Source organism: Melozone crissalis, unplaced genomic scaffold (assembly GCF_028551555.1).
Source record: "Melozone crissalis strain CALT ecotype California unplaced genomic scaffold, PUWL_Pcris_2 ptg000061l_1, whole genome shotgun sequence".
Taxonomy (NCBI): Eukaryota; Metazoa; Chordata; class Aves; order Passeriformes; family Passerellidae; genus Melozone; species Melozone crissalis.
The window spans coordinates 16,702,950-16,722,939 of record NW_026535839.1 but is presented as its reverse complement, the minus strand read 5'-3'; positions in this window follow the sequence as shown (position 1 = coordinate 16,722,939).

Sequence of the window (19,990 nt, the reverse complement as noted above, 5' to 3'; positions counted from 1 at the left end):
TTCCCCCAGAGCTGCCTGCAGGGAGGAGCAGCCAGGCTGCTATTCCCAGGGGAGCTGGGGAGAGCATCCACATTTCCCTTCTCACCCCTTCCCCTCTGCTCTCTCTCACCCATCATCTCCCTGTCCCTCCCTGCATCTCTGTTTCCCTCTTTCCCTTTTTTCTCCATGGAGAAGACCAAATCAGAGACTCCCCCCCAATAAAACCTGAATAATTTTTAAGATTTTATTTCTAATTAATCACTCTCCCTCTGCCCAGTGGAGCCTGTGGGGTGACCCCAGACCATGTAGGACTCTAAAAGGACCCTCCACATCAGCTGAAAAAATGGGATTCTCCTTGATTAAATTCTTGATTCTCCTTGAAGTCCATCTGCCACTGCAGAAAACACTTCCCTGCCCTGCCAGTGAATGAGTTCAGCCCCTGGAATAAATGAGTGGGAATCCACAGCTTTGGAGCATGCTGCAGATATTAAATCCCATTGTTTCATGCAGCCCTGGGAAGCTCTTGGATGCTCCAGCACCAGGCACAGCATAAGCACAAACTGGGAGCAAACAGCTCCTTCCTGCAAGCAGACAGGAGCAGCTTAATGGGATTCTGTTCCTGGCAGAGAGGAAGGCAGCCCGACCCCCTCATTTTCCCTGCCTTGAATGAGTTTGAGATCTGTGTTATTGAAAAGGGAAAAGAAAAAAAAATGAAAATCAAACCCTCGAGTCAAAGAGAAGAGGTTTGCATTCCCATCCCGATTCAGAAAATTGCTTGAGAACACACTTCACTCCCAAGCTCACATTCCCACTCCTGCTTTGTTTTAGAGGGATTCAGGCTCTGATCCAAGGGGAAAAAATCCTGTGCAGATCTGGAATGGTGCTGGAAAAAAGATTGCATTTCTTATACAAAATCCTCCTTCAAGTTGCCCTGAGCAGGAAGGTTCCTCTACCCCTTCAGCTGATGCTAAAATGGCTCCTTTTCCCTGACAAATCCCAGAATCTCCTCATCCCTGTGGAGCTGAGTGCCCTCACCCTGCCCCAGGGCAGTGCTGGGGCATCCAGCAGGATCAGGGCATCCTTTGGATCCCTCTGCAGCCACACAAACTCTTCCCTTGGTGGTGAGGGGTGCAGGGAAGATGCAATGCCAGGGAAGGTGGGATTCTGCCTGACATTCCTGCTGGGAAGCCCAGGACAAGTGCTGGGGGCTGCACTTCCAGGTGTGGCTCCATAATGAGCCCTGTGTGGGATTATTTGGGATAACACAATCCCCTGTTAAGGTTAACAGCAGCCATAAACGTTCTTGCAAAGGATAATGAGCTCTGAAAGGCTCAGAAAGGTTTTGTGGGATCCCTGTCCCCTGCAAGGGCTCGGATCAGCCACATCCCCATATCCCAGAGTGCCCTTGGATAGGGGAATGGATCCTTTCCCTGCAAACCAGCCCACATCCACACTTCTTTTTCAATTCCCATCCCTTTCCTGCTGGATTCAGCATATTCAGCACAAGGATGGGCAGTTCTTGGATAGTGGGAGCAGTTTTTCCCTGCAAACGTCCCCACATCCACACTCCTTTCCCAATTCCCATCCCTTTCCTGCTGGGTTCAGCAGATTCAGAACAAGGATGGGTAGTTCTTGGATGGTGGGAATGGAGCCTTTCCCTGCAAACCACCCCATATCCATGCTGTCTTCCCATTTTCCATCCCTCTCCTGCTGCATTCAGTGGATTCAAAACAAGGATGGGCAGTTCTAGTATAGTGGGAGCAGAGTTTTCCCCTGCAAACCACCCCACATCCACACTCCTTTCCCAATTCCCATCCTCTTCCTGCTGCATTCAGTGGATTCAGAGCAAGGATGGGCAGTTCTTGGATAGTGGGAGCAGAGTGTTCCCTGCAAACCACCCCACCTCCACACTCTCTTCCCATTTTCCGTCCCTTTCCTGCTGGGTTCAGCAGATTCAGAGCAAGGATGGGCAGTTCTTGGATAAGGGGATGGCACCTTTCCCTGCAAACCTCCCCACATCCACACTCCTTTCCCAATTCCCATCCCTTTCCTGCTGGATTTTGTGGATTCAGAACAAGGTTGGGTAGTTCTAGGATAGTGGGAGCAGAGTTTTCCCCTGCAAACCACCCCTCATCCACACTCCTTTCCCAATTCCCATCCTCTTCCTGCTGGATTCAGCAGATTCACCACAAGGACAGGGCACAGCCTCGTTTCACATGTCCTGGGTCACCTCCCGCTCCCTCCAGGCAGAATTCCTGCCCCTGCTCCTCTGCTGCTCTTCCCTCAGGAGCAGCAGATCCCGAGCATCTCCCGCTGCAGCCGCATCCCACCCGCAGCCACGGTGGCCAAGTGGTTCCCACGGCCAACCCTGCGAGGAGGAGCCGATTAAAAACCTCCATTGTGAAAAAATGTCAATATTTACATTCTCCTGGTGAAGTTGTTCTTTTCTCGACTTTCTCCCAGAAGTGCCTGTTAGAGTGTTTTGAAAAGCCACGGACCTAAGAGCAACACAACCCACGACTGACAGAATTAATAAAAGAGAGGCTGGGACTTAAGAAAATAAGATGATATTAACAAGATAATTATCTCTCATCAAATTAGTCCAGAGGGAGCCGAGCCAAGCTCTACTCAGTAGCCTGGAAGGGAAGGAACCGGCAGGGGAAGCGATTTGTGTAACAACAATAGGAACACTCTGCCCTTGTGGAGGAAAGGGCTGCGAGCAGCGAGACTCCGCCGTGATAAGCGCCTCAGAAATGCAGATATGGGGAACCTTTTGTCTGCAGAGCTGCCAGAGCTGCAGCCTGCTGGGTGAGCTGGCACCTGGGGAATGATCCAGAGCGGCTGTGCCACCAGGGATGTGCCACCAGGGATGTGCCACCCACTGTGCCCCCATCCACCCTCACCCACCTTCCCCTGCTCTCTGCTCCTTCCCTGTGTGCTCCCCTCTGCTCCCTGAATCCCACTGAGCTTGTCTCCATCCTCTGGATTTAACTGGATTCAGCCTCGCTGGAGAGCTTGCACTGACCCCATCTCTTCTTTTATCCCCTTTTGCCACCACTGACCCCATCTCTTCTTTTATCTCCCCCTTTTGCCACCACAAAAGCAGAGGGTAGAAATCCTGTGTGAACAGGGGTGATCCTGGAGGAGCTGAGCTGATCCTGGCTGATCCCGGAGGAACTAAATGAGCCAGGGGCCATTTGGGAAAGGCCCTCCCAGGAAATTGGGCAGCAGGAGGGAGCCCAGCCACCCCAGCACTCCCTTACAAGCCTGGGAGTCAAGGGGCAAATCCCAGCAGACAGCTCAGAGCAGTTTCTATCCCAACATCCAAATATTTCCCAGGATTGGAACCTAAATCCTCTCCTGGGGGAAATCCCTGCCCGGAGCTTCCCCCCCACACCACCAGCAAATCTCTCGGAGTTTATAAACACCCGGTTCCCTCTGTGTTCTCAGGCTCTCCAAGCCATGTGTTTGTCATTACCGAGCTGTGTTTGGTGCACTTTAAGTCGCTTTATTTCCATTCTTTGTCGCTGTCTCTGGAGGACAAAGGCCCTGGAGGCATTGGGTGTGCTCGGTTCCTCACCTCCCTGGCAGGCTGTGCTCCCCTAGATGGCAACTTCAGACAAGGCTTCATCCAGGGGAGTGGCTGTGAGCCCGGCTGGCACAGGGGCTGCCATGGGGCAGGGCAGTGGGGTGGTGTTTGAGGGTCCCCAGGATGAGGTGAGAGATGAGAAGCTTGACTCCATGTTTCAGAAGGCTGATTGACTATTCTATTCTATTCTATTCTATTCTATTCTATTCTATTCTATTCTATTCTATATTCTATACTAAAACTATACCAAAGAAAGAGAACGGAGACATCAGAAAGCTATTCATTCCTTTGAAAGGAATGAATAATAAAATCTTGCGACTGACCAGAAAGTCTGACACAGCTGGCTGTCACTGGCCATTAATTAAAAACAATTCGCATGCAACCAATCAAAGATGCACCTGTTGGTAAACCATCTCCAGACCACATTCCAAGCAATCAGATAATTATTGTTTACATTTAGTTTCTGAGGCCTCTCAGCTTCTCAGGAGAAAAATCCTAGTGAAAGGATTTTCATAAAATGTGTCAGTGACAGGGCAGGGCCCCAATTCTGCTGAACTCTCCCCGGTGCTGCAGGGACCAGGCCAGAGCCAGGCTGGGGGAAACCTTCTGGGAGGGTTTCTCTGAGCCTCTGCCCATTTTGCTGTGCTGGGTATGTCACAGAGCCGCAAACCCCACTGGTGTCTTTGTTGTGTTCACTCAGGGAGTGGGAAATCAGGGGTTCAGGGAATCCCAGACTGGGGCAGACTGGGAGGGGCTCACCTGGTGCCACCTCCCTGCTCCAGCAGGGCCATCCCAGAACTCAGGGATATCTGGAATATCTCCAGGCAGGGACACTGCACAGCCTCTCTGGTCTCTGCCCAGGGCAGGAGTTCTGCCTCCTGGGCAGGGGAATTGCTGGGATCAGTGCCTGCCCATTCCTCTGGATGCTTCTGAGATCTGGAGCTGGCTGTGCTCCTGCTCTGCACTTCCAAGAGCTGCCCCCACATTCCAGCCCTGTCTCCAATGGGAGGTGTGAGCTGTCCCCTTGTCCCATGGCAGGTCCCTTCCTGACTTCATCCCTGCTGGCACAGCCTCCCCTTACTCTGCCTGTTCCTTCCTCTCCTGCTCATCCCCATCCTGCCCTTCCCTGAGCTGAAGATCCCACAGGATGAGTTGTGAGGCTCCACCTTGGAGCAGGTTCCCAGAAATGTCTGGAAAATGGGGCACAGCTGGTTTTTCCAGCAGACCCTGGACCTACAGAGTAACAGCCTCGAGGCCACTGCTCAAATGATGAGGTTTGTGCAGGCCCTGACTGGGAATTGAAGGATCAGAGGAACCCTCACAGGGAATTGAGGGATCAGAGGGTGTTCAGGGATCAGAGGGATCCTCAATGGGAATTCAGGGATCAGAGGGATTCATGCCCTCCCCCAGCAGCAGGTGACAGACTCTGGGCAGCCCCTCTGTGGGGACACACAGGCAGGGTGATGGGGACAGTGCCAGAAGTTGTCCAGCTGCAAAAGGCACCCCCAGCTCAAGGTGTCACCCCCCAGGTGCCCTGGGCTGCCACGCTGGCCTGGGGCCACCACCTGGGAGCCACCCAGTGCCACCACCTGGGAGCAGCGACCCAGTGCCACCACCAGAGAGCCACCCAGTGCCACCACCTGGGAGCAGGGACCCGGTGCTGTTGTGGGCACACTCTGAGCCGGGTGGAGCATCCTGGTGAATACACAGATGTTGTGGAGGGAATGAATGAGGAGATGAGTGAATGAAGAGTTTTGGCTTCTCCTGGCTCTGGAGGAAGCCGTGCTCTCCCCCAGCCTGCCCAGGGCTGCCAAGTGCAAAGCCATCCGGAAAAAAAAAGAAAAAAGAAAACAGGGAAAACGAGTCAGTGAGCTAGAAAATGCCTGGGCTGTTGTGTGAAATTCCTCTGCACCAGCCCTGTCACTCCTCCTCAGCCTTGCAGCCGGCTCTGCCTTTGATGGGCGTCTCTGGGTGTAATGAAAGGTGACAGAGCGCTGGGGACAAACGGGGTGGGGCTCCCGGAGTGGCACCGCGGCCACCTCGGCGCTGCCTTGGCTTTGTCTCCTGGAGAGCTGCCAGCCACTTGCCCCCGGGATCACAGCCAGGGCAAGAGGCAAAATGTTTGGTGCCACTTCCAATTAGTAAATTATTTTATCTCCTGGGTCCCGGCTCCAAATCCGCGATGGCGGCTGGGAAATGCCTCCCGTGGCCGAGGAGATGGATGCACAGGAGATTTTTTTAATTTGAAGGAAGGATGGAACATCCTGCTCCAAAGGCAGAGTGTGCTGCAATCCCTTCCCAGCGTGGGCTGCAGCCCCCAGCCCCGCCGGGATACTGGGAGCACTGGTGAGGCAGGCTTTGTGTGTTAGTGGGTAATGATCCCGCTCCATGGAACTGCTCCCGGCTCCCCACTGAGAAATCCGACCTGACACGGGGAGCCCGAGCTGGGAGAGCCCCCCCAGAGCTCGGGGAGCACATCCTGGAGCTGTCTGGGGAAGCAGAGCCTGGCATGGAGCTGCAGCTGCATCTCCTGATGGCGAGGGGGTTTAGCCATGGGATTCTACTGCTGGGCCTCCCCTCACACCCCCAGGCAGCACTGACCCCTGCCCACAGAAAAAGGGAAAAAGAACAAATTCCAGAGGGCAAAGGCATTGTTTATCCAGAGGTTTAGGTGTGCAGAGTGTGAGAAATGAAACCCTATTCTTCTCACAGAGTGAGGGGATGGAGTGTGAGAGGGCAGGGAATGGGGCTGGAGCCTCCTCTGGAGCTGCAGCTCCCTGGGGCTCTCAGGTGGGCTTGGCCCCCTTTGCCAGCCCCCACAGTCCCACCTTTCCCTCTCCTCCCTACAAACACCCTGGGCTGAGCCCCTGCCTCTCAAAATCCTGATTTTCCATCTCCCAGGACCTGCAGAGCTCCAATACCAGGTGCCAGGCCCAGCAGGGCCCAGGGCCTGCCTTGGCGCAAAGCTCAGCTGCCAGAGCCCAGAGGGCAAATCTCTGAGGGAAAACCCAGAAATGAAGGATTGAGGCTATTTCCTGTTGGATAAGAAAGTTGCTGAAGGTCTTGGAACACATTCCAGGTTCAGGACAGAGTTTTGGCACCTTGGAGTGACTGCTGAGACCCGTCAGGGGCCCAGAGCTCCTGGGAGCTGTGCAGAGGCTCCCTGGAGCAGAGACGAGGCTCTGCAGGAGCCTTAAACACATTGAAATGAGTGGCGAAGATAAAAGAGCAGAGATAAGCGATAAGAACTCACAGATGACAGCAGCACAATCTTCAGAGCTGCAGCAGGAGCAGGAAAAATGGCCATATTCAAATTCCCCGAGTATTATCTGGGAAAACAAGGAGTAATTACTCTGGCAGGAGATAACTCTGCCTTGCCTCGCCTCGCTCTGCACACGCAGCTCCAGAGGAAGTCTGGGTGACCTGCAAGTGGCATCTCACACAAAATGAGCCTCAGAGCCCTCCCCGGGAACAGGAGCAGAGGCAGGAAGGCTCCACATTCCCTGCCAGTCCCCGGGGTTAATCCTGAGCCTGGAGCTCTGTTGATCTGAGATATCTGAGCATTGTTCTCTGCTGGCTGAGACACCCCGCCCTCACCTCACTCTGTCCTATCTGCACCTCCATCTCCCCTGGGATCCTGCTCCAGGAACAGCCAGGATGCCTCCTGCCCTTGGCTCCGCTGCCAGCTGGAGCTGGGAAGTGCCAGGGAAGGGTTTGTGACAGATGGGTAATGCCATGGCTGACTCTCACAATTAAAAGGCAAATATTATATATATATATATATATGAATGTTAAGAGAAGTTTTATATTTGTGTTTTACCCCTCTTCTGTTGTTATCAGGGGTGCCCTGGGTTTGGGACATTTGGGAGGGTCACTCGTCACCGTGGCAGCACCTGAGCCCCACTCAAGGCCACCGCTGACCATGTCCCCGAGTGCCACATCCACACTCCTTTTAAATCCCTGAGCAGCCTGTTCCAATGCTGGACAAACCCTTTGGAGAAGAAATTGTTCCTAATATCCAATCCAAAGCACCCCTGGTGCTTCTCCTGCTTTGTGCTCCCCCCACCCTGCACGGCAGAGTGGCACAGAGGGGACAGTGCCACCTGTATGGCACTGCCACACCACACACAGGGCACCGCCACCACTCAGTGCCACCTGTATGGCACTGCCACACCACACACAGGGCACCGCCACCACTCGCTCCTGAGCCTCTCCCAGTGTGACAGATGAGCAATGCCATGGCTGACTCACAGTTAAAAGGCAAATATCCTGTGTGTGTGTCAGGAGAAGTTTTATAGATTTATAGCTGTGTTTTACCCCCTTGTGTTGTTATCAGGGGTGCCCTGGGTTTGGGACATTTGGGAGGGTCACTCGTTCCTGTGGCAGCCCCTGAGCCCCACTCAAGGTGTCAGGAAGGGATCTCCACCCCTGGGCAGAGAAGGAGGGGTCGATGGACAGAACTTTGGGGGGGCTAAAGGGTTAAAAGGTGAAACCTCCATTGTGTGGGTGAGCACATGGTGGGGAAAATCCTCTGCTCCTGGTGCTGTAATATTTTCTCTATTCAGTCTTCAGTTGTATTTTTGATAAGGTTTTAATAAACCTTTTAAATTCCTGGAAGTGAGCAACATCTCTCTCAGGTTTATTTATTACCAGGGCAAGGCAGCAGGTACAGCAGCCACAGGGCAGCTCCTGTTTGGAGGCTTCCCAAGGCACAGATCCCTGCTGTTCCTTTGTGTACATTCCCTGATGGATCTGTCAGCTGCTCATTTAGGGAATCACCCTCTGGGCTCACCTGTGCAGGGCCACAAAGTCCCGCCAGTGCCACCAAGCTCTGCCATCCCTGTGCTACAGGTTAGGGCATCCCGCAGGACAGGGTTTGCCATGGTTAGTGCTGCTGCTCCATCCCTCCATTTGATGTCCTTGGTTCTTCCTCACCACTTAACAAGGAAAACCCCGTTCCTGGATCATCCTGAGCTCGCTTTTAGCCAGCTCTGCTTTGCTCAACTCCTTCCCTGAAAGGCGCTTTCATGTCTCTGGGCGCTTCCATCTCTGTCCTCTGCCTTTGGAGATCAGAGGGCCAGGAATGTAGGGGAACACTGGGGACACTGGGCACACTGGGGACACTGGGCACACTGGGGACACCTGGGACACCGGGCAGGGCTTTGTGCATCACCCGGACCCGGGATACACCCTGGGCTCCACCTCTGCGCTGCAGAACCCTCCGGGGGAGCCTCCTCCACCGCTCCTTTGAGGAGCACCAGGACCTGCTGGAGTAGTTCCCTCCTGACCCGGCACGGGAAGCCTCAGGAGTGGTTTTGGAGCTCCCGGCCCATCCAACAGGGAACGACACGCCGGGGGGAGATGAAAGGCATCAGGGTGCATAAAGAGGCAAAGCGGAGCCCTGCCAGTGCGCAGTCATCGCGCTCGGCTGTCTCCTAATGTCTGCCTTTGAAATGCTAATGCGCTTTTAAAGTAGGTAATTTTCATGTAACTTCTACCTACAGGACTCAAAGAAGGTGTTTATTACAATCCTGCCTGGCCTGGGGCACAGCTAATGAATTCCAGAGCTTTTCCATGACCGAATTCCAGCCGGGCTGCCCAGCCGGGCTCCTCCCTGCCCTTTGGGCTGGCGCCCTGGCACTCGGCAGGGCTGGCACCATCCTCCGTGCCCGCTGTGCCAGCACCGGCACCGGGAGGGCACCGGGAGCAGGACCAGCCCTGCCTGACCCACAGCCCGGGGGGTTCCACCAGCCCTGCCACAAATCCCAGGATCTGTGGAGCCGTGGATGGCTTTAATTCCATCCCCACAGTGGGATTTGCATGGCGGATGGCTCGGAAAAGCAGGCAGTGCCTTGGTTTCCATCCCACAGCAGCTCCACCACAGCATTCCCAGAGCTCCATCACAAGCCAGGGAATATTTGAAGGCTGCTCCACAAGCTCCCTGCTCCCAGCTCCATCTGAATGTTTTTGCTGGTGTGCTGGACACCTGGGAATGTGTCAGGCCATGGAAAAGGACAGGAGATGTTTTTCCATGAGCAGCTGAGTCAGTGTCTGGGGCTGCCCAGCAGGTCCTCTACTGCCCTGATGCCTTGTGCAGGCTGGCCTAGAACAGAGACTAGAGAGTTAAACAATAAAGCAGGGATTTATTAGGAGGCCTCAATGGATGCACCTTGGGCAGCATGAGAGCCCAGCCAGGGCTGCACCCCAGGTGAACCCAAAATGGTCACAAAATGCGCAACCGGGCACGAGGTCTGTCACTTTTATAAGTTCTGGTCAATTTGGAGCAACCCACTCCATTCTTGCTTCATATTGGAGTTAATTGTCCAATTATAGCTTTAGGTTATGAAGTCCCATCCTTCTTGTTTTTCTCTCCTCAGCCCACGTTGTTTGTGCTCTTGGGCCTGAGATTTGGATCATTTGTCTTTGGTCCCCAGCTAGAGCGGGAATTGTTTTGTCTCCCTGCTCACCATCCCCTAATATGAAGCTCAGACCCACACACTAAAGCAGCACAGAATGTGAAAAATATAAAAGATAAAACCTGAGGCATCACTGGGGAAGCGGCTCAGGGGTGGAGCAGGGCTCAGTCGGGCTGGGCAGGTTCGAGAGGCACTGTGGAGGCAGGGGACATGCAAAGAGCCAGCTGAGGCTGGGGACATGCAAAGAGCAGCCCAGGGCTCTATGTGATCACAAAGCCTGGGAAAATGAGCGTCGGGAAGGTGCTGATGTCCTGCGAGCAGCTTTGAAGAGGCACTCCCCAGACGGGAGGAGGACACCGAGGTGCTTTGGGTGGAGCTGGGGTGTGCCTGGAGAGTCCCACAGCATTCCCGATCTCCTGGATCTGCCCGGGACCTGGAGAGTCCCACAGTATTCCTGATCTCCTGGATCTGCCAGGGACCTGGAGAACCTCACAGCATTCCCCATCTCCTGGATCTGCCAGGGACCTGGAGAGTCCCACAGCATTCCCGATCTGCCAGGGCCCTGGAGTGTCCCACAGCATTCCCCATCTCCTGGGTCTGCCAGGGACCTGGAGAGTCCCACAGCATTCCCCATTTCCTGGATCTGCCAGGGACCTGGAGAGTCCCACAGCATTCCCGATCTGCCAGGGCCCTGGAGTGTCCCACAGCATTCCCCATCTCCTGGGTCTGCCAGGGACCTGGAGAGTTCCACAGTATTCCTGATCTCCTGGGTCTGCCAGGGACCTGGCTGGGGCTGAGCCCTGCAGAGTCAGGCAGAGCTCTCTGGCTGCCTTGCCTTCGTGCCCGTTAATAACGGGCCTGAATTCCGTGTTCTGGTGTGAATTATGTGCACAAAACACAATTTGCTTTGCTAATGGTATTTGGCCATTTCGGTGCCGGGGAACTTTTCAGAAATCATTACCATGCACTCGGCTCTTTAGATTTTTTTTCCTCTCTTCTGAGGCAATTTGTCAGAAGGGATTTTTTGACAATTTCACTGAACCATGCTCCAGAGCATGTTAACCCCTCCAGAGCTTTCTCCTCTGCTCTGCTTCCCTTTGGATTTGTTGCTGCTGCCTTGGTGAGGGGCAGTGGGGAGCTGCAGGGATCAGGGTGCACAGATAGCTCTCAGCTCATGGGGCTCCACTTCCAAAATCCTCCTTGACATCCCCAGTGCATCCAAATCCTCAACTTGGGCAGAATGAGTTCCTCTCATTCGCCAGGGACACCTAACCAAGGGGATAAGTGCAGCAGTATGGGAGGGATGGCTGCAGCAGCACTGAACTGGGGAGCACCCCTGAGCACCCATTGCCTCCCAGCTCCCTGAGGAGGTTGGACATGGAGAACTCCCAGTTCTCATCCCAAAAAAAATCTTACATGAGCCTCTTCCCGAGGGATTTTCAGGAGATGTGTGAATTCCAGGGTGGGATAAGGCCTTTAGACATTTGAAATGGGAAAGGTTTCTGGGTTATCCCAGTGACTCTGATTTTCCTTACAGGCTTTTGGGCCTTCCAGATGCTGAGTAATTCCCACTGCTGGGAAGGAGACTTGAGAACCTCCAGCAGCCTCAGACACACTCTGGGGCTTTGCTGCTCCATGCAGGCCAAGACTTTTCCTCTGGGAATACAGGAGCCACTGGAAGTGCTGAAGTTGGAAATGGAGGTGTCCAGGGGGGAAGGAGCCAATCCCATCCATCAATGGGGTGTTGGAGAGCTGGGAATGCTGGGTCTCAGTCAGGGGAGGGAAGCAAGGATTTCCCTGCTGCTGTTTGCCTGAAAACTCATAAAATCATGGAATGCTTTGGGTTGGAAAGGACCTGAAGGATCACCTGCACCCCACTAATTAATGGGCTGTCTTGGCAAACCCTTCTCCCACCCACTGCACACCGGGGATGTTTCTCCAGAGCTGGGGTCCTGCAGGCACTGCTGCTGCTCGTTGGGAAGATCTTGGAGTGTGCCAACACCTCCTGTTGTTTCCTGAGAATGGGAATGTGTTCAGAGTCTTCCCAGGGCCCTGTCCTACACCTGCAGGAGTGCTGGGATTCCCTCAGGGCACTCACAGTCACCCACACTGCCAGATTTATCCACATCCACATTTCCTTTCTCCACCTCTGCAGGGCCTGGGCTGGCTGGGAATGGCATCCCCAGGAGGATGCAGATAGAGGCTGGACCCCCTCAGGTGAGCAGCCAAGGGTCAGGTTGGGAAAAATTCCTGCCTGGGAGGCTGGGCAGGCCCTGGCACAGCTGTGGCTGCCCCTGGTTCCCTGGCAGTGCCCAAGGCCAGGCTGGACACTGGGGCTGGGAGCAGCCTGGGATGGTGGGAGATGTCCCTGCCATGGCAGGGGTGGCATGGGATGAGCTGTGAGGTCCCCTCTAACCCAACCCACTCCGTGGTTCTGAGATTCCCAAAGCTTTCAGGTGGCTGGAGCATCCCTTCCCCACCTGGTTGTTTTGCCAGCCTGCTCGGGGCTGCTCTGAGGTGACAACAGCCCTTTGTTATTCTTCTTTATTCCAGGAATTCCTGTCACCTGCTGAGCTTGCATTCAAATGAGAACCAAAGCAAGTGAGTTTGGGTATGGATTGCTGAGCCCTCCCCTGGAGCAATGTTTGTTTTCTCCAGGGGGTGCTGCCAGGCTCCAGGGCTCTTCCTGGGCTCTGTGATTCCCTGGGATGTGCTGGGGGATTCCACCATGGAAATGGCTTTGTCCTTGCAGGTCCTTGAAATCCAGCTGTGCTGCCCTGTGGAATTGCTGCTGGATCCAGCCCAGGCAGCAGCTCCAGGCTGGGTGAATTGCCTGAATTCTGCTGAGCTGAGCAGGCTGCACTCACCTGGAGATGGCCTGGCTTTATCAGACACTCTATTGCCTATTATTGTATCGAGTGTCCTCTTGTGTGGACTCCAGAATCCCAACACTGCTGCAGTTTCAGCCCCTCTGGCACCCTGGAGCTGCACTGGGTGATGCCCTCAGAGAACATCAGATAAGCTGCCCAGAGCCCACAGCATCCTCCAGCCCGAGGTTTCCCGTTACAAATCCCCAGTTCACCTCTCTGTGATCACATTCCACTCAGAAAAGCCAGGCCCAGCACAAGGATTTCAGTCTGTGACCCTCCCAGAGCAGTTTGCTGCTGCTGTGGCCATGGAGCTGGGCAGGGAAATGAGCTGGGAAAGCTCTCACATCATGAAAGCACAGAAATATTGGGAATGTCACTTTGCTGCAGTGTCACTCGCTGAAGGGAACCAAAGCCCTGCTCTGGCAGCTCTGGGAGCACCAATCCTGCCTTTCCCCATGAACTCAGTTCTTTGGGGTTGCTGAGGTTTGGTTTCCAGCATGGGCTATGGCCTCTTGACCCCACCACCCCCATGAAAAGCCTGGTGAGGTTTGGGAGCCCTGAGCTGCCCCCAGGGGCCTTGGGGACATCAGGGATTTGCCTCTTCCCGTGGACACCTTGGCAAGGTGACATGGATTAGGGCACCCAGCTCCTTGAAAGATTTACCCAAGTTAATCAATCCATCACTAATCAATCCATCACTAATCAATCCATCATTAATCAATCCATAAAAGATTTCACACACAATTGAAAGCCAACCATCTCTTCAAATTCTAAGTGAAACAAGTCAGATTGAATCCTTGGAAAATCACCTGGACTAAAGGAATTTAGGAAGCCACTGGATTTCCAGTGCTGCTCGTAGCACCAAAATAAATGATTTTAATTATTTTATTTAATTGGAAAAGGCAAAATAATTTAGATTACACTGAAGACACCACGCACCACAACATGGCCCAGGCTGGCTCTGAACTATCAGCAATCTCCTGCCCCACTTCCTTATCTTTTTGGGTCAGTCCTTGGCTCTGGATTCTGCCCCTACAACAGAAGTGTGGGGAAGGACACGGAGATTCCACTGTTCCCAAAATCAAAAATTTTGATTTTCACACTGTGGAGATGTCCTGGTGTTGCATCTTCAGCTGGAGGGCTGAGGAGAATGCAGAGCTGAAGAAGTGAGGGAATGCTCCTGGAGAATGAAGGAATGTTCCTGGACAAGTGAGGGAATGCTGGAGAAGTGAAGGAATGCTCCTGGAGAAGTGAGCGAATGCTGCTGGAGAATGAGAGAATGCTCCTGCAGATCTGACGGAACACTCATGGAGAGCTGAGGGAAAGCTCCTGGAGAAGTGAGGGTACACTCCTGGACAATGAGGGAATGCTCCTGGAGAATGAGGGAATGCTGCTGGAGAAGTCAGGGAATGCTCCTGGAGAACTGAGGGAACACCCCTGCAGAGCTGAGGGATTGTTACTGGAGAATGAGGGAATGCTCCTGCAGATCTGAGGGAATGCTCCTGGAGAGCTGAGGGAATGCTGCTGGACAATGAGGGAACACTCTGCAGATCTAAGGGAGTGCTCCTGGGAAGCAGCTGCAGCCATTCCCTGGCACGCACAGCTGGGTGAGGGTCAGGGACTCTCCTTCTCCCAGCTCCTGCTTTCCTGATGCCAAGCACGGCACCTCTGCCTCCAGCTGCTGCTGCCTCTTTGGATTCCTGGTGCCTTCCTGGATGTCTTCTCAATCCCTCCCCTGCTCATCTCTTGTGTCACTTTGATCCCTCCTCATCTCTTGTGGCACTTTGATCCCTTCTCGGTGCCCGCTTTTCCAGCCTCTCCATCCACTGCTCCTCTCCATTCCAGAGGAGGCACCTGGAAGAGGAGCCCACGGTGTCAGCATCCCTGTGATTCCCACCTGCTGGCAGCTCCTCCATGCCCGTTTTCCCTGGGGGAATGCCATCCCCTGCCCTCTGCAGCAGCTGCTCCCGGTGCCAGCTGGGGCTGCTGAGCTGCACCGTCAGGCGTTTGTCACTCGGCATCTTGATCGCTGTCACTCCCGCTCCTCAGAGCTGCTCCCAGCCACGTCCCGCTCCCTTGGGATCCTCCTGCATCCTTCCCGGCCCGCTCGTGCAGGGATAATCTCATCAGCGAGCTGGGCAGGGGCTGCACAGGGAGCAGAGAGTGATTAACGCGGGCAGTACTAATTGGGGTGATGCCCCCGTGCCTGTCCAACCTCTCCCAGGCTGATGGTTGATAGCTGTGGGCAGAGCTGCTCCTCCAGGAGCTCCTCCACTGATAATGCACCACAGGGGAAGGTTCTTCCCTTTGTGTGCCTTCAATGAGTTGCAGGATAATTTCATTTTGTTGGTACATAATGAGAACTCGGGAATAATCACTCGCTAATCACTTTCCCCGTGCTAGGCCTGGCTCTGTAAAGCTCTCACCACTCCCTCTTTGCTCCTCTCTCTTCAAGGCCAGGGCTTTTATTGTTTGTTTCCATACAAGAGAATGTTCTTCCAGCTGGGAATGATGTTCCCCTGCTCCCGGAGGTGCTGCACCCTCAGCACCCACCCAGTGCCTCTTCCCTGGCACCCCAGGTGTGTCACCTGCCACCCTGGAGATGTCTGTCACAAGGTCAGCAGGGCTCTGTTCTGGGGTGAAACCTTCAGTTCTCTTGTTGGGACAGACAAAGCAGAGCTCAGAGTGGTCACCCCCGGCTGCCAGGAGGGACCTGTGCCCAGGGAGAGATCCCAGAAATTGTAGGAACACAGAAAATCACCTTGTTCCACCCCTGCCTTGGCAGGGACACCTCCCACTGTCCCAGGCTGCTCCAAGGCTGTCCAGCCTGGCCTTGGGCACTGCCAGGGATGCAGGGGCAGCCACAGCTGCTCTGGGCACCCTGTGCCAGGGCCTGCCCACCCTCACAGGGAACAATTCCTCATTCCCAATATCCCATCCATCCCTGTCCCCTGGCAGTGGGAGCCATTCCCTGTGTCCTGTCCCTCCATCCCTTGTCCCCAGTCCCTCTTCAGCTCTCCTGGAGCCCCTTCAGGCCCTGGAAGGGGCTCTGAGCTCTCCCTGGAGCCTTCTCTTCTTCAGGTGAGCATCCCCAGCTCTCCCAGCCAGGCTCCTGAGGGGCTCCAGCCCTGGGAGGGTCCCTGGATGATCTTCCTGGTGACATTTGGATCTCCAAGCACATCAGGAGGGTGACTCCAGCTCCAGCTGCACAGGGCACTGCCAGGACAGGTGCCAGGGAGGAAATGAGGACATGCAGCTCTCCGTGCCCACTGCAGGGAAACCTGGAGCCAATTCCTGCCCTGGCTGTGCCCAGAGCACTCGGACAGGAGGGACAACGGCTCGGAAATATCCCTTAAACGAGGAATTATGGACATTTGCTCCTCTGAAAGGGAGAGGGGGATCTCCCCTGGGAGGAATTCTCTCTCCCCCTCCTTTGAGGTGTCAGTCCTGGTGACACTGCCATGGAAGGGATGGCACAGGGATGGCAGCCCTGGTGACACTGCCCTGGGAAGGGATGGCACAGCAGGGGTGGCACCACAGCCTGCACAAGGAATCCAGCAGGGCAGTGCCAAGGAATGGCAGCTGCACTCAAGGTGATTTTGCTGGGAGTATTCCCAACAAATTGCCTGGAAAAGGGCGTTTAGCAAAGCAGCCTCGAGGGAACTGGAGGGGGAGCAGGGCTGGAGGGGGTGAGGAGCACGGGGTGAGGAGCAGAGGGGTCCTTGTGCCATGGACTGTGAGGGAAGTGCTCCTGCTGTCCCTGTCCCTGTCCCCTTCCATGGGCTGGAGGGCTGCACCCGGTCAGGACAGGGCAGGGCAGGGCTGAGGGGTCCCAACATCAGCCAGGGCAGCAGGAGTCGGCAGCACTGCCCAGGTGCCTTTGGGGATGAAGGTGGTCACAGAGTGGGGGTGAGGGCCATTCCCAGGACTGGCAATCCCAGGGAATTCTGGTAGGGTAATGTGGGAATTTGGCCGGGGGTGGTGGGATCAAATCCAAACAGGAGCTCCTGAAAGAGCCCTCAGGGGCTCATCCAAAGGGTCTAGGGGGTCACAGAGTCATTTCTGGCTCTAAAAGGGCACCAGGGCCGGAGTGAAGGGGGCTGGCAGCACACACGGGGTGGCACATTCCTGTGACAGCCATGCCCAGCAGAAGGACCCTGATCTGATTTCTTCGGCAATTTCTTCAGCTGGATTTCTTCCAGGGGTCCCTCCTGCAGTTCTGAGGAGGCTGGGCAGTGCAGGAAGATGTGCTGGGGTGGATTTTTGTCTGCCTGCCTGGAACTATCGATGGATGCCCGATCAATAACAAGCTGCAAAGCCTCGAGACGCCTGGGGGCAATTTCGGGTCCTTCTCATGTGGGATAACAACCGAGTCTAGCCCGGGATAACAACCGAGTCTGGGCTGGGATAACAACCGAGTCTAACCCGGGATAACAACCAAGTCTAACCCGGGATAACAACCGAGTCTGGGCTGGGATAACAACCGAGTCTGGCCCAGAATAATAACTGAGTGTAGGCCTGGGATAACAACTAAGACTAGGTCTGGGATAACAACTGAGTCTAGGCCCAGCTGCTGGCTTGGCTTCTCTTTATTTTTGTGTGTGCATGTGTGGTTTTTTTTGGTGGGTTTTTTGTTTGTTTGTTTGTTTTTGGTTTTGGGTTTTTTTTGTTTGTTTGGTTTGGTTTTTTTTGTTTTGGTTTTTTTGTTTGTTTGTTTGGTTTTTTCTTTTGTTTTTGGAGGGTTTTTTTTTGAAATTTCATTGATTTCCTTTGTTGTTAATGGGCTGCCGGGTGGCGGGCAGGGTGGGCAGGGAAGGAAGGAGAACGATTGTTGGAATTCTGTGTCCTCGGAGCGCTCTGGGGTTGGGACCGGCAGAGCTGGAAAGGTCACAGAGCAGCCTCTGGGCACATCTGCCCGGCTGCAGCCCCTGCCCGCTGCCAGGCAGCTCCTGCCAGCCCCTGGGCACTGCCCTTGTCCCCACAGTGGGCTGGGACAGTGTGCAGCAGGACTGGAGCCAGCACCGAGGCACGATCAGCCAGCACAGCGGTGGCAGCCAGGGCTGCTGTGCCACTGGCATCTGCAGCTGGTACCATAGGGCACAGGGTGCCACCCCACCAGCCGGGTCCCACCAGCAGGGACATCCTGCTGATGGCAGCTGTGCTTTGGGGTGTTCTGGGCTCTGAGCAGATGGAGCACGAGCAGGAAATGCCCCCTGTTCTCCCCTCTCCCAAGCCAGGGCGGTGTTTTCACCCCCTGTGCCCGCCACAGCGAGCTGGGTGTGGGGAATGCAAACCTCTGAGCAAACATTCCCCCATTCTTCCCCCGCAAAAAAAAGTCTAAAGTGCACCCTCGGTCAACAGAGGGCTGAAATTGTGCTTTCATCAGCCGACAGGAGGCACAGAGCAGACCTCAGTGCGAGCCCAAAGCAAACAGCAAAGGGCAAAGTCGGGGCTGGGTGGATTCGTTTGCCGAGTGAAGGGTTTGGGCACAGGGGTGATGCCACAGGTGAGCTGGGAGCGTCCAGGGCTGTGCAAATGCCAGCAGGGGAAGGGAACACGATGAGGATATGAAGAGGCTGCTGCAGAAGAGGGAAGAATGTGCCGGTTTTGCCAAGAGAGGGTGTGAGAAGCGGCACCAAGCCCTGCCCCCGAGTCCCAGGAGGTGCCGGCAATCCGGGATGCTGCCCCTTTAAAATGTGGGGAGAAAACCACCCAAATGAGGAGCCGGCTGAAAATTAGTAGAGCAGAAAACTCCAAATGATGCAGAGCTAATTCCTTAAGTGTCAGACTGGCTGGCAGACCCTCCGCTTCTCAGCCCTGCAGCACCCCTGGGCTAACAGGGGGGTGAGCAGAGCCCCTCACTGCCCCCAGGCCCGGCCCGTGGGGTCCCCCACAGTCCCCTGGGTCTCTCCGTGCTCCCCTCCCCACCCTCAGCCCTGTGGCATCGCCCCCACCCCGGCGAGAGGGCAGGGGAAGTTTTTTAATATATCTTTATTGGCCTGTAAATTTCTTTTCTCTCCCCACCGGCTCGGATCGATGTTTGCAGTTTACCCAAGTCCAAGGCACACAGATTAAATCCTCTGCCTCTATTACACGAGATGGGCTTTTATTCTCCCTCTGATCACTCGGAAATAAACAGTGGGAGAGGAGAGGGGGGCAGGCAGGAGGCGGGGAGGGGGCGAACCAATTCCAGACCTGTTTATTCCCGACCAGCCCCGCAGCTCCCAGTCATTAAACAAGTCACTTATCCTGCATGCTGCTCCAGCCCGGTCTTCCCTGTGCCCCTGCCCTGCTGCTGCTCTCCCCTACCCCTCTCCTCCCCCCCGGCTCTCCCTCCCCCGTTATTTTAAAAAGAACAATAATAATTAGGCAGAGCAGCCTCTAACACAATTGTTTCAGCCTGAGCAGGCAATTAGGGCAGGCGGAGCGAGGCTAATGAACGGTGCATTGCTTCCCCAGCCGTGCCCCCACACACATCCCCACAGACAGACAGACGTGTGGCTGCTCTGCTGAGCCACGCTAGTGACAGGCCAGGGGGCACGGTGCCAGTGCTGCCCCGGGCTGGGGGCATGAAGCCAGTGATGCCCTGAGCTGGGTAGGGGGCACAGGGCCAGCTCAGCCAGCCCAGGGGCATGGGGTGGGCAGGGGGCATGGTGCCAGTGCTGCCCCAGGCTGGGCAGGGGCATGGTGCCAGTGCTGCCCCAGGCTGGGCAAGGGGCACAGGCCAGCTCAGCCAGCCCGGGGTGAGCAGTGGGCAGGGGGCACAGTGACAGTGCTGTCCTGGGCTGGGCACGGGGCCAGCTCAGCCCACCAAGGGTGAGCAGCAGACAGGGGTGGTAGCCAGCACTGCCCCAGGCCAGGCAGGGGGCACAGGGCCAGCTCAGCCAGTCCAAGGTGAGCAGTGAGCAGGGGGCACGGTGCCAGTGATGCCCCGGACCAGGCATGGGACACAGGGCTCAGCCCAGGGGCATGGGGTGAGCACTGAGCTGTGCCCAAGCTGCCAGGCTGTGACTTTGGCATTGGGACACGATGTCAGAACCGCTCCTGGGCACTGCTCAACCACCCTGGGGTGACCCAGTGAGAGAGGCAGAGGCAGAGGCAGGGCAGGGGCAGGCGGTGCCAGTGCAGTGACAGGG